Here is a 17,677-nt window from a genome sequence, read left to right as displayed (position 1 = left end):
CTAAAGTCTTTAGATTTTAATTTTGTAGAAACTTTCTTACTCCACTTTCTAGAATGATAGGTGACAGGAAATAAAGCTATAAACTAGTGAGGTCTGATTGTGAAGTACTTTGAATATTTAGTTTATAAAATTTTAATAATAAAACTTGGCTGAATTGATTTATGAATTCTAATATTCTTTAAAAACCTCATAGATATCTGTCTTTAGAATATCTTCATGGATATATCTTTTTGAAATTGTTGTTCGTAATAACCTACACCATTTATTTTGTTAATGTTCACTATTCCTCCCCCTTTGGAAGAGATGTTAGAATATACTTGAATCCATGAATTTCAGACAAACTTAAGATGAATTTTAATCAAATGGATTTTTTCTTTTAAATTCTTTGCATAGAGCTAGGAATATAGGTTTGCCATCTTCATAAGTGGTTGTGGTAGCTTATATTTCATATAAATATCTTTCTCTAGTCACTAGGGAGAACTGCATATCAGAACATTTCACAAAACTTTAGTGAATTCTACCTTTAAAAGGCCGGAATTACTAACAATGAATAAATATACTCTACACAGATGATTATTTGCCTGATAAAAAGGTTTTTTTGTCTTCTATACCATTCATTAGCAGATATGCAGACTAAAGGAGATCAGTAATTAAGAGGCTTTTAATATAATTTTGTAACTTTGGGAGAAATTGAAAAGCAAAGGAAAGTAAAAGCTGTTAGGCTCGAAAAGTTTTTAAAAATACTATTATTAAATAGCGGTTTTGATAGTCTCTTCTTTCAAGTAGTAGCTTAACATAAAATCTTAATATTAACTATTCACTTTGTGTCTAGTATGATTATATTTAAATTCACATTAATACTTAAATTGTTAGCATAAATTTAAATATCTAAAACATCGTGAATATTTTTGGAAGTATCAACTTGTCTGCTTCATCTTCTTCCTCTGCCTTATACTTGTGTCCATTTCTTGATGATTCTCAGTTTGTAAACTCATTTCCTCTGAAACACACTTACTCCTTGAGTGTTCAGAATTTCTGCTGATTTTTAAAAGGTCATGCCAGGTACAAATTCTGTATTTGGTTCTTTGCTTTCTCTGGTCCATTCAGAGCTCTCTCTTTTTCTTTAATAATAATGTTTAAAACACACTTACTGTATATGGTGTTTTTTTTTAATTAAAAAGTATTAGAAGCAAAGTGAAAGAAAAATCTTAAAATCTATAATAATCAATAAATAAAGGAAGCTGCATACAGCATTTTAATATATTTCCTTCTATTCTAGGTATTTTGGGGATATAATTGGGATTATACTTTACAAAAAGTCAGCATAAAGTTTTTATATTAATTTTTGGTATTTTTTCATCAGTGAATCATCTTCAAACAGCTGAATTTTAATAGTGTCATATTTCATCACCTTTTACTTGTGATTAGTTGCCAGCATAAATAGATTCTCAAGTGACTGCACAGTTTATGAAAGACATAGGTAGTTCCATAATGAACTGTGGGAACACTGGGGCATGTTTTGTGTTCTCTAGGGAAGGTAACAAGTAGAGCCGCCACCAATGACGTCCTCTACTGGCGAGAGCACACTCCTCAGCATAATGATTGGCCCGAGAAAGAGATAAACCTGTGGCAGTAGCTTCGTTCATTTAGAAAAAATGGGGGAAAAAAAGGCAGAAATTTGTTTTGCCCCCCACAACATGATAATTGCTAAATATGTAATCTATAAAAGGAATGGTGAAAATATATGATTACATAAATAATTTATGGAATATCTGTCATTCACCTATAAAAGGAAATCGGTATTGTATTTTGATCTTAATGCACTAAGAATCAGGCCCTTTCTCATCAATGCTCTTCTTTATTTATCCCTCCCCCCAATTTTTAAAATGGGTGATAACCACAAAAGTGACCTTCAGGTTGTCAACATGTCTGGTTTGTTTTAAATGTCCAATCAAGATGAACAGTTAACTGCTCTCAAGAATGTTTTAGGTTTTCATAAAATCTAAACTCCTTTTTAGAGTAAAAATGTTTACAATAGCAAATAGAATGTTAAGTAGAGAGGAATTTTCTAGGATGGTGAGTTGAATTTTTCTCTAGTCATAATAGTAGGCAGAATTCTCTAATCCAGGTTTACTGCTTCTGTTCGTATAATGATGTTGGCCAACAGGCATCTGAGTGGTAGAAATCAGTGGAGGTTGATGAGTATTTTAAAGACATTTATTTTGCATATTTTCATACTGCATAATAACAAGGTCTTTGACTAATATTTAGATTTGAAAAACCTTTTTAAAATGAGAAACATTAGTGATTATTTCTGGCCTTAGAGTTCAAAATAGATATGCTACTTCGAAAGTAAAAATTAAATGGAATGTTAATTTATCTATTCAAATGATAGAGCAATGTAATGTTTTTATGAAACATTATTTGAAATACATTTTTTCTGAGATAATATTATCTATTTATATAATGGCAATGTTATATTCTTAAGAAATATTTGAGCTATTTGGCTCCTACTGAGTATCTTTTATCGAAGTTTACCCAGAGACCTAAATTTCCCGTTTTGATTTTTTTCCAGGGGTGCAATCAGACCCTGACTGTAATTTTAGTTTAAACCTTTTTTTCATTTATTTTGAAACTGACTTAATGAAAAAAAAATAGAAAGCTCTGTGCATGTGTATGGGAGAAAGAGCAAGAGAGAGATAGCTATGAAAGGTAAGGCAATATTTAAAAATAGAGCCTAATGGTTTATTAGAGAAAAAAAACTTGCCCATGAATGTTAACAAACAATGATAATAGCAACTCATGTAGGGTTTTAACATTTATTATACATTTGTTCTCTATCATTCTTATAGTGTGCAGTAATTTCAACAGCATGCATTTATTTACTTGTTTATTTTTAACTGTAAGATTCACTTCGGGATCAGTCATTTTGCTGCAGAAGTGAATCTCTGTTTTTAAGTATCCTTATCTGGCCAGATTAATATACGTTTAAAAATTTACTCTTTAGCTGCGATTAATTGCTATCTTCAGCTAAATGAGAAAATTGATAAAAAGCAAAAGAGATAAATTTTTGCTTGACTGCTATATGATCATCTTTATCGCTTAAGTGAATTTAGAGCTCTTCTATTCCAATATTTCTTCTTTTACAGATGAGTGTTCTTATGTCCAGGGAGATGGTCTGACTTCCTTAAAAGCTCATCAGAAGAAAAGTTGGGAGTGAGAGATGAGGCATTTAGGTCCCCAGGTTGGTGCTTGGCTAACACTCTTTGAAGATTCATTTGTTCCCTTTATTTTATGTATCGAAAGCCCTTGTGTATTTGTAGGTTTCGTACAAGCAAGTACTTTATCACAACCGCGTTTTGTTATCCATTGGGGATGATATCTGTGGCAAGCATAAATATTTTCCCTTTCTGGGTTAGATAAAATTATCAACATTCAGAATTTACAGAGTATTTCTAAAACAGCACCTTTTAAGTATGAAAATAAGAAATAAAATTTTTGCTTCTGTCATCCAGAAACAGACAGCATTACCTTTTGATTATTACCACAAATAAGGAACTAAAAATGCTGATCAGATCCTCTTCTAAATACCACTTGAAAATTTTTAAATGACATCAGGTAAGTCCCTTAAGCTATTAGCACCTATATTTCTTTACTGCAAAAAGGTGATAATGCTGCCTTCTGGCTGTTAACCTTTGACCAACAAACTGTGCACACAATGATTCCTCTTTTATTGAAATATTAAGTTCTTTGATGTGTCTGTGTTTATGATAGGGCTGAATATTTTTTAATATTCCTGCAGGCTGTACAAATAAGACTGAAAAAAATAGATGAAAATTAATCCTCAGATTGGAATTTTGATTATTATTGTGAACTTATCCTAAGAGTCATTTGACCAAATGCAGCTATTAGAGGTAACCCTAGAATGGAATTCTGTACTTATCTAAGTTTGTAAGACTTAGTAAGTTTTATGATCCAAAACATGATGCCCCAAGCTGAAACATCAGCATCATCTGGAAACTTGTTAGAAAGCAAATCTTGGGCTTTACTCTATGTGTGCTCAATAAGAAACTCTAAGGTTGAGGCCCACTTATCTGTGTTTTAACAAGGTTTACAGGTAATTTTATATATATATTAATATTTGAGAGCCACTGCTATAAACTAAAACAGAAACAAATTAAGATAGATTCATAGAAGTTAAACCTTTCAGACTCAGCAATGAAATTTGTGCTGTATTGGATATATATATGTATTGACGTTCATTCAGAGAGACAAGAGATTTTGTGTTAAGTGCGGGTGGGTTTTTATCTTAACTTGAATGTATCACAAAAAGTGTTAAAAGAACTCAGGAAATTTGACAGTTTTGATAACTAAGGATTAAAATATTGAAAAAAAGCAGAAAGAGCTCATTAAGGGAAGGATGTTTGCTGCTGAGATGTTGGTATCAGAAATCCAAACATTTCTTCTGTGTATAAATAAAAGATAAGAAAGGGTATAGGGCACATGTTAAAATACTGTAATCACTTGAGGGCACTACTCATGTTCAGCAATTTTTTTAATAAATAAAAGTTTGATTTGGTATGAAAATGATGATAGATCTTGAAATTTGGTTTCGTTTTCTGTGAGATTAAAAAGATCAAAGACATCGAAGATATTTACTTCATTACAAAGTTATTAATGCTTTATATACTTTATACAGGTAGCAAATTTTTTCTTTGGTAGCAGAAATTGCTTTTCTTCCCCCAGAGAAGATGAGTTACTAAAAAAAGGTACTATAACTTTTGTACTTTTACCATAAAATGTACAAAATTATTTGTATTGTTGTGGTAGTTTAAAGTAGCTTGCTGATATGAGCATTGTGGAAGGATGATATTTAGACAATGTAGCCACAGTTTCGTTTGAATGTTGTTGGCTGTGGATCAGAGGTTCTCAAAATAGTTGTTTTGAAGAGATGAAGGGCAAAGTGGTGAGTTAGTCAGAATAATCTGAAAGTCTGACATTAAATACCTCATGTTCCTCAATGTGGTGTACCCATAAAGAATAGTGGCCTTAGATTATCTTAAGACTAACATAATTTTTCTTTAGGAATGTCTTTTTTTTTTTAGATGTAAGTAAGAACTTTTATTTCCATATGGTGCTTGCAGTGGGATCTAATGGGGGCTACAGGGAGGTGCTCCCTGGTCCCCACCCCTACAGCTGCTGGGAGGGCCTAAAGATGTAGGGTAAGTGGGTCTTTTGGGGGAACAGCCTGGAGTGGGAGAAGCCCTGGGTCCTCTCTTCTAAGACGTCCTCACGGGTCCCCTCATGGAGCCCATCTCGGATGGCCTGCAGGCGGTGTCACTTCTCGCTGAGCCAGTGGCCACCCTCTGGGACATCCTGGTGGGACCTCTGCCATGGCAGCTTCATGATCCAGAAGGCCACCTGGGGACAGAGTTCTGTGTGGAAGCTGTTCATGGCCTTTCAGATTGGCACCAGGGCCTCCTTCTCCTCCATCCTGGGTACCTTCCTGTCACCCTTGAAGCTCCCCTCTGCTAGTTGGATGGATGCCACCACCTTCTCAGAGATCAGCACCTCTCCTGTCTTGTTGTCTGTCACCTTGTCGATCTGGAGGTGGCTGGAGATGGTGTTGTTTCCCAGCTGGTGCTCCTGGTTCCCCTCTTGGTGGTAGTTCCTAGGGAGGCCCCAGAAGTCCATGAGGGCAGAGAAGAAGCTGTCCATGCCCCAAAGCAGATCATCCTGCTGTTTCAGGAAAAGTCAGCTAAAGACTTGGAGCAGGCTTCGGAGGCCTGTAAGACCAAAGGAGCTCTCTTGGGCATCAGCATCGTGGATAGGTGCTGCAGCGGAGGGGGTCACCAGGGCAGAGAGGAGCAGCGGCAGGACTAGTGGGTGCCGCATTGCGGGGGCAGGCGGGGAGGCTTCTACCACGCCACGCCCCTTCTTCTGGGTTCCGCCTTTATGCTAGACTACAGCCCGTTCACTGTACTCCCGGACTCCAGCCGCCCATGGACTGCCAAACATAAAAATGTCTTAGTGATATTTGCAAGGTAGGAAGAAAATATTACATATGAGCTCAACTTTAATGTTATGTATTTCTAAAAACATGGCGTAAGAAGAGAAGCTCAATGTTTCACACTGATTTTGGGGGTTCTCTTTTGTAACTAAGATATCAAGAGTTTTTTATTCTTGTTGTTTTACTAACAATTTTTTTTTCAAATACTTCTACCATTCATTTCTCCCAAATCAAACCATAACAGACATTAAGGATGAGACTGAGAGTCGGAGAGGTCAGAAGGCTTGCTTTGGCCAATCAATAGATATTTCCAGAAAAGACACTTCTGCATATGAAGTCACCTATTGATTGTTTAAAACCCTGCTATTGCTCCTAATCCTTTGTTTCATTATCATTAATGGAGTGAAGTGAGTTTGTTAATATTCCATTTTGAGGGGATGCTTGTTTTGTGAAAGAAAATCAAAGTGATTGCTTTAGGCTCCTGAATTTGGAAAGCAAGTTGTATGAAAGTAGAGACCTTCTTTAATTTGATCTTCTATCAGCTGCTCTCAGTGTCCTTCAGTCTTTGATTAACCTCTTCTTGCTGGCTCTACGGGAAGCTCTACACAGTCTTCTCTGCTTCAGTCCTAGTCCGTGGTCTGGCCAGAACCCTTGGTCAGCCTGTTTTTGCCTGCTTTCTTCTCTGGACATCGTCTTAGATCCTTGGTCTCTGTTGTCATCCTAATAGTGTTGTCAGTTGCTCTGACAGGTGTAATTTAATCAAGATGTTCTTTTTAAGCACCAACATTGTGTCTGAGAACATACTAAATGTAGAGGTAATGCTGAGTCAAGGCAAAGTTATTGTAGATGTCACTTATGGGTACTGTGAAATTGAGGAACATAATGCACTGTCAGAAATAAGGTAAAGACCACACAGTGGCAGAAGATATGGTTTCACAGAAGAAATCAAGTCATCTCTTGTGTTCTCTTAGCATTCTTTTTAACATTTGTCTGTTTCTCATACATTTTCATGATTACTTAATTAATGTCTCAAAAGTATGTTTTATGAGAGCGTGGTCTGTGGTTGTTTGGTTTGTTGTATGTAGACTCTGAACCCAGTGCCTGACATAAATGCTTCCAAAATATAAGTTGAAGGAGTTCTGAAAAAAGATACATTACTGAGAAATGGAGAGTCCCAAAAAACTGTATTATGTGGTGTAAGGTTAGTTTCAATGGAGCTTAGAACTATAGTAATATGTGGAACTGTAGGTATTATATAAATAGACAGGAGGTTGGCTGGTAATCCCAATGAGGAAAACAGCATGAACACAGGGCGTAAGGTCGGCACGTAAGGAGTGTTCTGACCTAGCTTGGGCAGAGCATTCCCGTGAGCCATAGTAGAATGTGAAGTAGAATAGGAATAGTGCAGGAGTAGAGTAGGCAAAAAAAACTGTGAAAATGTAGTAGACATGTGAAGTGGACAGAATATGAAGGGGATGGATCAATAGGATCATGGAGCTGGTTTGAATTGGTTCACAGGACTCTATTGTGCACAGCTCTTCCTATCTTCATGGAACTGGGGATGATGAGACTGTTTATACTATGGAAATCAGGAAATAATATAAATTAAGGCTCTTCTCCCTGCCCCAGCCTCCCACTCCCATAGAACCAATTGTTGATATTTGCAATAAATAGAAACTAGAAATATTGATATTAGTAATTTCAGTTAGAAAATAGCATGGTAAAATGGATGGTTTGGGAATATTTGCTGTTCTGTCACTCTTTGCCAGATTTATTTCCTAAGTCCCATAAAATTATTGAAACTTCTCTTATTTTTAGAAAATCAGCTGCTTTTGATATAACCTGAATTCTGTGGAAAACTGTGACAGCGCATTTGAAAATTTTACTTTTTTGTATTTTATATTCACATTTCTCCTTATGAAATAAGGAAATGAAAGGTTCCTATATATATAACAAATTATAAACATTAAATAATATAAAAGTTATAAAGGAGAAAGGACCCTAACATATATATAGCCATTTTAAACATATTTTATTGTTCTTCTAGGGATAATCTAATAATTTCAATTTCTGTTTTCTCTTTTATTTTTATTTGTAGTACTTAACACTTTCTAATAAAATACTTCATACTTTTGTTTATTTTTTTTCTTTCTCTCCTTTAGACTATAAGCTTCATGAGGGCAAGGATTTTTGTGTGTTAGCTTATTGCAGTATCTCTGACACCTAGCACAGTGCTGTACATAATGAAAAAGTATTTGACTACTGAGTATAGTTTTATAAACTTTTAACATAACATTATGAGTATTTTTACACATAAAAATGTAGATCTATATCATTTTAGTAGCTATGCAATATTCTACTACATATTTATCCCATATATGTAATTGACACGCATGCATATTTCACATATGTATGCTTAGAAATGAAATATTTGGGTTAAAGTTGAAAAACATTTCTAAATCCTTTAATCATTATTGTCAGCTTAGTTTCCAAAAACTTCATAAAAATTTATATTCTCACAAACAGCACATAGATTTTTTGCTCTTTATTTATGTATACATACCCAAATTGGATAGGGTCAATCTTGTCAATGTTTAATAAACTGATACTGTTTTATCTATTTTTTCATTACAAGTAAAACTGATGTTGTTTGCATTCTTATTGCACAGTTGTATTTCTTATTTCGTTAATTGTTCATGTCTTTTTAAAATTTTTGAACTAGTGTTTATCTTTATAAGATCTCTGAATATATTAAATCTTCATAATCTATATTGCATCCTTCACCCTAACATTTTCCATTTGTCTTTTAATCTTTAAGCACATTTTTTGAAAACATTTTTGGTATTTTTGTTTTTTTTTGTTTATTTTGGTTAATCAAAAATTTTATGTTTACATAATTAAAATTTTCAATTTTTTCCTTTCAGATACTGGGTTGTGTATTAAGGTAATATAAATGCATTTATATTTTCCTTCTAATTTTAGAATTTTATTTTTTACCTTAATTCTTTAATTTTTTTTTTTTGAGACAGGGTCTTACTGTGTTACTTTCTTTTTTTTTTATTTAATTTTTTATTGCATTTTAGGTTTCGGGGTACATGTGCAGAACATGCAAGACAATTGCATAGGTACACACATGGCAGTGTGTTTTATTTCCTTTCTCCCCTCACCCACATTTGGCATTTCTCCCCAGGCTATCCCTCCCCACCTCCCCCTCCGGCTAGCCCTCCCCTTTTCCCCCCAATATACCCCAGTGTTTAGTACTCCCTTCCCTGTGTCCATGTGTTCTCATTTTTCATCACCCGCCTATGAGTGAGAATATGTGGTGTTTCATTTTCTGTTCTTGTGTCAGTTTGCTGAGAATGATGTTCTGTGTTATTTTCATGGAGGCTGGTATGCAGTAACTGGATCATAGCTCACTGCAGCTTCAAACTACTGGGACCAAGCAATCCTGCTGTCTCTACCTCCTGAGCATGTAGGACTATAGGCATGCACCATCAATCTCTGGACCTCAAGTGATCCCCCTGCCTTGACCTCCCAAAGCACTAGGATTATGGGTGTGAGGCACCACATCGGTCCTTTAATTCATTTTAAATGATTATAAATGAATTTTGACATAAGAATGGCTTTAATATTTATTTGTAATTTCATCAATTTCATGACTATGGCCTTGAAATGTCACTATTGGCATATCCTAAATTTCCCTGTATACTTGGCTCTGTTTCTTGTTCTATATAATTTCATTCAATTATTCATTCAGTCACTCATCTAATAAAAATTATTGGATATTATTATGTACTAGGGACTAAGCTAGTTAAATGGTATTGGGATAACTAGCTCCATACCCAACTAACCCAAGGCTCTTTTAAAAATTATACCTAGTTCAACCTTGCCTGGCCTAATCTAGTTCTGTCTAGCTTAGTCCAGTGAACTCAGATTTTTTTTAAGGCCATGCCTTTGAGCCTAAGATGAAGTAGTGCAGAAGTAGAGGTGAAAGCGACAATAATAATCAATGAGGAAAAGCAATGGGAATTTGGGGAGAGTGAAATCTCTGAGCTGGTTTTAAGATGTGACTAAGGCAAATAAAACAATGGTTTCTCTGTTACTTTAAAGCCTTTAAACCACCCTGAAAGGTGAAATTTATATTCAAACTCTGTGAGACTTAGGAATAACCCCGAGTGATATTTTTGAAAAATGTACTGTTTCGCAGTGTGCATTAATTAATTTCGGAGAAAAATGAAGGCACAAATAGAAAAATTATTTAAAAAAATAAAATTAAGAAATTAATAAAAAGGAGATTCTGCATGTATGGAACTTTCCAACTAACAATTGAATAATCAGAAATAACAAATATAGAACTGTGGGTACAATAATAGAAACAGGTAAATGATTTCATTTAAAGGCCCATGGCAGATCACAAGGTCCAGAGGTCAAGACCATCTGGCCAATATGGTGAAACTCCGTCTCCACTAAAAATACAAAAATTAGCTGGGTGTGGTGGCATGCCACTGTAGTCTCAGCTACTGAGGAGGGAGGCTGAGACAGGAGAATCTTGTGAACCCGAGAGGTGGAGATTGCAGTGAGCCAAGATGGCGCCACTGTATTCCATCCTGGAGACAGAGTGAGACTCTGTCTCAAAAAAAAACCAAAAAAAACAAAAAAAACAAAAGCCCATGGAGGGAATGGGCAGGCTTTCTGGAAAAGGTGAAACTTGACATGGGTCCACGAGTTCCGTGGAAGAAATAATGTAGAATGCCATGTAAGATAGACTATTTCTTTAGGTAGGTGCCCAGAGAATGAATTTCAGAAAAGAACCTGAGCAAATACTAAGAAAGATAAAAAAATTATTTATTGTGCTGTGAAATAGTTCTGTTGTGTAAGTGACGGGAAAAGAGGCTAACAGGTATAGGCTTGGGCTATTTGTTTGAATACTGTGTGTGGAAGGTTCCATTGGCAATGTACCCAATATCCATTTTAATTGTTTTTCTGATAAATGGAACCCCATTTCTGTTCACTGAAATTATGTACCCAAGAAAAATGTACATTTTTCAAGGCTTCTGGGGGTAGTGATGTTACACAATATTTTACATTTTTTTGTGTATTTGAACAAGCATTTCTTACTATTTTTCTTAAGTCAGGCACTGGAGATGCTGTAATAAAACAAAATGAAAAGAATAGACACGGCTTGGCATGGTGGCTCAGCCTGTAATCCCAGCACTTTGGGAGGCTGAGGCAGGTGGATCACAAAGTCATGAGTTTGGGACCAGCCTGGCCAATATGGTGAAACCCTGTCTCTACTAAAAATACAAAATGATTAGCTGGGCATGGTGGTGCATGCCTGTGATTCCAGCTACTTAGGAGGCTGAGGCAGAATTGCTTGAACCAGGGAGGTAGAGGATCCAGTGAGCCGAGATCGTGCCACTGCATTCCAGCCTGCGTGACAGAATGAGACTCCAACTCAAAAAAAAAAAAAAAACCAGACACAATCTCTGATGTGGATAAACTTAATTTTCTAATGGAGTAAAGAGATGACATTCAATACATCGGAAAAAGAACCATACAAAATATATAATAAATATAAGTAACCTGGAAATAATATCAAACAGAAAAAATGTTTACTTTAAATAGGATGAACAGTAAGAGTGGACCTCATTGAAAGAACATTTGATCAAAGACTTAAAGTTAAGAAAGTGCACCCTGTTGATTTCTGGGGAGAGGGAATTCAGGGCATGAGGGAGAGGAGGTACTAAAAGTGAATCAAGAATATGCTTACTGTATTCAAGGAATTGTAAGCAGAGTAGGAAAAGAAGGCAGAGAAGAATTAACAAGAGGTAGATGTTCTAGAATCTTGTAGGCATTTTACTCTGTGAGAGTGAAAGCCATTAGAAATTTTAAGCCTAGAAATGACAAGCTTTGACATGGCTTTTAACAGGATTTCTCTAGCTGTTGCATTGATAGTGGACTGTTAAGGGTCAAGGTTGATGCCAGGGAAGCAAGTTAAAAGGTGTTAGAGTCCTCAGGTGAGACATGATAGTGGCTCAACACAAGGTAGTAATAGGAAGGTGGGAGAAGTGGTCAGGGTCTGGGTATGCTGTATTTTGAAGACAGGTTTGCTGGAAGATTACCTGTTAAAATGTCACAAAAACCTAGGACTTGAAAATGCCTAGAGTTTATCCTAAGCTAATGATAAAATATTATGACTATATTAATTGAGAAGCCAAGATGAAAAAGTGGGAGAAAATGGGTTTTCTGTTTTGTTGTTTTCCTAATGGGTATAGAAGTCAGAAATTTGGTTTGTGACTTGAAAATTTGAGAGTTATTAGACATTCATGTAGAGGTGTCAAAGTAGCATTTGGGTTTAGACAGGAGAAAAATCTTTATTGGAGATAGGTATTTGGTACTGTTAGCATAAAGACACTGAGACTACACAAGATGATTTAAAGCGTTGAAACTGCACAAGATAATCACAGGATTTGGTGAAGATGAAGAGAGAAGAGGGAGAGGGGAGAAAGGAAAGGAGGAGGGGGAGGAGAGGTGAAAGGGGGAGGGGAGTGGGAGGGAGAGGGAAAGGGAGATGGGAAGTGAGAGAGAAAAGGGGAGAGGGAGAGGGAGAGGGAAAAGAAGAGGGAGATGGAGAGGGGGAGGGAGAGGGAGAGAGAGTCAAGAGATTAAGCTAAGTCCTGCAACTTTCCCAAGTCAAGAGTTCAAGTTGGAGAGAGGGTATTTATTAGCAAAGGAGATTTAGAAGGATCTGCAAGAGACATAAGAGGAGAATGAAGAGAGTGGGAATTCTGGATGTCAAGTGAAGAAAGTTTCAATGCAGATAGAATAACTATTTCAAATGTTTACTTACAACACAAGTGAAAAGACAATTGAAAATGTCTACTGGATTTGGCAATGTGGAGATCACTGATGAGCTTGGCAAGAAGCATTTTGTTGGTGTGGTGAAACTTGAAACCTGGTTTAATTGTTGTCAAGAGAAAATGAGTACAAAATGTTGAAAGCAGTTATAATATACAAGCCATTCTTTGAAGAAATGTGCTATAAATAAAAAGAGCTATGGACTTGAGTTTTTTTTTGTTGCTTGTTTTTTTAAAAAAAACCAAGGTAGAGAAATGACAGCATGTTTGCTTTCTGATTGGAAATAATCAGAGATAGAGAACATCCTCATGAATGGGATGAAGTGAGATCTTGTAAACAAGAAAACATTTTGGCAAAATACAGTGTTGAAGCTGGTAGGAATAAATGTAATGATGGAAGCTCATTGACATTTTCTATTACTTGCTTCGGGTGTCTCAATGAAATACGAAGCAAGGTCATCAGCTGTGGCATGGAGGCTTAAATACATGCCATATGCAGCAGTCCTTGGGTGGTGGAGAAATGAATGCAGCAGGAAAGATTCCTGGGCAGCATGCAGGTCTCTTCCATTTTTTCTTGCATGAATTGTAAATGCAGTGATGAAGACAATAGCAACCTTGCAATCATAGCAAAACAAACATGAAAACAAGTTTCATATGAATGAATAGAAAAAACCTTTAATCTCCTTCATGTTTTGGAGCCAAACTACCTTTCTTTTACTAACTTCTGACTTCATGATATGTGAAAAAAAATCACTGTTTTATTAATCCTTAATAGTCAGGTATCAGTTTTATGTGCTCCTGAACTATCCTAACACATACTTTATTTTTGGACTTATTTGTTAGATGAAGAGGAGTCACTGAAGTTTTTAAACATGAATATGACATGACTAGAACTGAGATTTAGAAGATTACTCTAATGTGGTAGATGGATTTTCCCAAAATATGCATTACCTCTATTCCTTGATAACACTTTCTTTGGCTTAGCATCAAAAGCCATTTGCTACCTAATGTAGAAGCTATTACAGCTTGCTCCAAGAAGGAGAGTTATTCAATCAAAACTCATTGAAATATGTTGTTACCAGGCTGGTGTTTTCTGCTGTGAAATTATTAGGTGAATGCAGCGGTGTCAAAGATTGCCTGAGAACAAATTGCTATAAGCCTTCAAATTTATAAAAGTGCAATTTAGATTCCCACTGTGGATTTGGGGCACCCTGTCCAATGTTCTGATGTAGACCACTGTCAGAGTGAGGATAGGCTTTTAAAAAAAGATATCTATTTTCATCATTAAAGGCCTTGCATTCATTTGGGTTGGTCAATAGGTAAATCTTTAATCATTTCTTGCTCTGTTGACAAAGATAGTTTTTTTGAAAATTTGAGATTATTTTGATTTTTTTAAAGTTAGCAAGTAATATTTTTATTAATTTCATTAAAAATCTGTCAGATATCTTCAACTCAGGGGCACATGCCACAGGTATATGTGATGGAGTTCTGAGAGGACCTGAACGCTTAGTGCAAACATGGTACATCTTCCTATACAATCAATTTATTTCATGGCAGTAGATTTAAATACATTTCTGTTCAAAATAACAAATAATTTTATTAAGTAGCAAAATGCAAATTCTAATGCTTTTGAAGATACATGGAAGAGACTTTAAAAAGTAAAGATTTCTAAAGTTAAATTCCTAGATGCCTATTTTTTTGTGTGCTTTAGGTTCTGGGGTACATATGCAGATAATGCAGGATTGTTGCATAGGTACATACATGGCAATTTGATACCTATGCAACAATGTTGTCTCCCTCCTATATCTGGCATTTCTCCCCATGGCATTTCTCCCCATGCCTCCCTAACCTCCCCAGCCCCCCGGCAAGAGACCCCAGTATGTGATGCTCCCCTCTGTGTGACCATGTGTTCCCGTTGTTGGACACCCGCCTATAAGTGAGAACATGCAGTGTTTGATTTTCTGTTCTTTTATTGACCAATTATGTTTGTATATTGATATCTTACTTTGTGACAGGCATTGCACTAGATGAAAAGAATAAAGCATCAGATAGGAAAATCAGGCTTTGCTAATAAAAGTCAAATCTATTTTGTGAAAGAAGGAAATAGGAACTGAATTTACTAAGCACTTACTGTGTGCCGGTCACTGTGGGCCATACCTTTGACATATTGTACATAGTCAGCTCTATTGCCTACTGTGGGCCATGGTGCTCCATTGCTTAGTATACAGCCATGAAGCTGCCATGCCAGCAGTAGCTAAATGCCTCTCTTGTTAAAAATAGTTGAAGGGATTTCAAAATGATTATAAAGTAGGCAGCCTCTTGTTGAATAGTCACACACAACTCGAATATTATAGCACCTGGAAATATTAATATGATTAAATTTCAGTCTAGATTTTACCTTGAGCTTTTAGGCAATGAACCTTTAAGAAATTATCAGCATTAAGAGAAAATTGGATGCAAGATGTAAACGGTAAGGAGTTGTCTGCTTAAGTAACTCAGAATAATTACTTCAGGATAAATGATGCAAATTTTTTGTTTTTTAATCTAGAGATAGATTATTTAGTCTGTGAACTCTCTTGGCTTCATTCATGCCGATTTCTTCAATTTCTTTTTTTGACTTACAAATCTTTTTCTAATTTCTACTAGTTTTTCTTCAGAAAGTCTTACAAAAGTTTGAAGAGGAAGAAAGTTGAAATTAGTGACTAAAAAGAGATATTTTGTCAAGGTCATGTTCTGAGTGCTCAAATAACATATATGTGGAAACTTATGTGGAAACAAATAACATATATGTGGAAACTATTGCATAGTTTTTTTGTATTTGCTTTTGGACTTTTTGACAATTCCCTAGCTTTTGTGTTGCCTTTTCTATTTTTAGGAGATACATTGTGTCATAATATATATTCAGAAGTAAATCCATTTAAATGATAACACTAACTTCTTTAGTATGGGAAAGTGGATGATTTTATTATATTACCTTTGTTTTTTAGTACTTTCAAATTTTAAACAAAGAGAATTGTATTAATTTTATGAAAATAAATGTTTAAAAATTTAAAATAAGTCTTGTGCTAATTGGAAAGAAACTCTGTAAAATATTTAAAGAGATTTTTCTGAGCCAGTACTCATTACCACAGCCCAGAGAAAACATAAACCCAAGAAACCTTGAATAAGGGGTCCCCAGTCAATCAGGTTATAGTTTTGTTTTTATACATTTTATGGTGATGGTATCAGAGGTGTCTAAACTGAGGGACTATGTTAACTTCTCTTCCTGGGTCCACAGGGGCATGGTTTCAAAGGCAAGAACTTCCCATCACCATGCCTCCATTCACCTCCCCATCTGGAAACCTAGATTCTTTGTCTGACTTTCCCCAACATGAGCTAGGTAAAATTTCAGGTATGCTCCGTTGTTTAAATAGACAGCCAAAAGCCCTGGAAGGAAGGGCTCTGTTGTAGTCCAGACAGCCAATCCAGCATCAGAGTCAAAGATCAATCACTCCAGAGGAAGTTTTAAAAAACTCCTCTCACTAGACAAGAACATGAATGGGGCGGGAATAACTGCAAAGTTAAAACTCCACTGCACCTTACCTGTGCAGACTCCTTCTCTGGATCCCCTCCCATGTCAGCGTGGCAGCTGTCTCTCTCTCTCTCTCTCTCTCTCTCTCTCTCTCTCTCTCTCTCTCTCTCTCTCTCTCTCTCTCTCTCTCTCTCTCTCTCTCTCTCTCTCTCTCTCTCTCTGTGCAGATTTCCCTCTTTGGGATCCCCTCCCACAACAGCAAGGGAGCGCTCTCTACTTCTCTCTCTGCCTAATAAGTTGCTCTCTGCAAACTATTTGTGTCTGATATTTTCTTGAACGAGTTCACTGCCCCACCAGGGCCCTTACCCCATTCTTGGGTGAGTGAGAGCCCAAGAACCTCAGGCACATCCCATCAGGAGAGGTAGCTGATCTCTGTTCTGTCCCACAGTCCAGTTACATAAACCAGAGCAACTCCACCTTGAATAAGACCTAGGTAAAATAAGGCTAAAACCTACTGGGCTGTATTCCCAGATGGTTAGGCATTCTACGTCACAGGATGAGATTTGAGGTTGGCACAAGATACAAATCACAAAGACCTTGCTGATAAAACAAGTTGCAATAAAGAAACCCACCAAAACCCACCAAAACCAAGATGGCCATGAGAGGGACCTCAGGTGGTCCTCACTGCTACACTCCCACCAGCACCATGACAGTTTACAAATGCCATGACAACATCAGGAAGTTACCTTATATGGTATAAAAGAAGAGGCATGAATAATCCACCCCTTGTTTAGCATACAGTCAAGAAATAACCATAAAAATGGGCAAACAGCAGCCTTCATGGCTGTTTTATCCATGGAGTAGCCATTCTTTTATTCCTTTACTTTCCTAATAGACTTGCTTTCCCTTTACTCTATGGCTAGCCCTGAATTCTTTGTTGCACGAGATCCAAGAACCCTCTCTTGGGGTCTGGATAGGGACCCCTTTCCTATAACAACAAGAGATACAAACAAGGACATAAATCAATACATGGAAAGTATAAGTTGGTTCAGCCAAAAAAATGTGGATCATCTGGAAGAATGGCCTTAAAAGGCATTCTTTAGTTGACAATTGGTTGAGAGAGGTAAGCTATTGTATAAAGACTTGAAGTCAATATAAAGGAATGCTTGAGTTAAATAAGGGGACTGGGGGTAGGGGGTGGACAAGGACCTTATTACCTAGATGAAGTCTCATAGGTAGCAGCCCTCAGAGAGAATAGATGGTGAATGTCCCTTTTCAGACCATAAATGTGTCAGAATC

At 36.3% G+C, this 17,677-nt stretch overlaps 1 long non-coding RNA gene and 1 pseudogene across 7 annotated transcripts in view; one reads left to right on the top strand and one right to left on the bottom strand.

Moving 5' to 3' along the window:
* LOC108588360 (uncharacterized) overlaps positions 1 to 17,677 on the top strand; it is a 300,827-nt gene that overhangs the window by 195,896 nt on the left and 87,254 nt on the right. For 4 of the 7 annotated variants that reach the window (XR_013527706.1, XR_013527709.1, XR_013527705.1 and 1 more), the window contains exons 6-7: positions 2,576 to 2,712; positions 3,150 to 3,244. The exons of 1 other annotated variant lie outside the window; for it this stretch is intronic. This is a non-coding gene — a long non-coding RNA (uncharacterized LOC108588360). The remainder of the gene's footprint in view (positions 1 to 2,575; positions 2,713 to 3,149; positions 3,245 to 17,677) is intronic. 2 more of the 7 variants (XR_013527708.1, XR_013527707.1) reach the window with 1 other exon arrangement.
* LOC100401822 (dickkopf-like protein 1 pseudogene) lies at positions 5,191 to 5,769 on the bottom strand (annotated as a pseudogene).

The sequence above is a fragment of the Callithrix jacchus genome, chromosome 15 (genome assembly GCF_049354715.1).
Source record: "Callithrix jacchus isolate 240 chromosome 15, calJac240_pri, whole genome shotgun sequence".
Taxonomy (NCBI): domain Eukaryota; kingdom Metazoa; phylum Chordata; class Mammalia; order Primates; family Cebidae; genus Callithrix; species Callithrix jacchus.
Note: the sequence above shows the minus strand (reverse complement) of the source record. Positions and strands in the feature narration are given on the sequence as shown.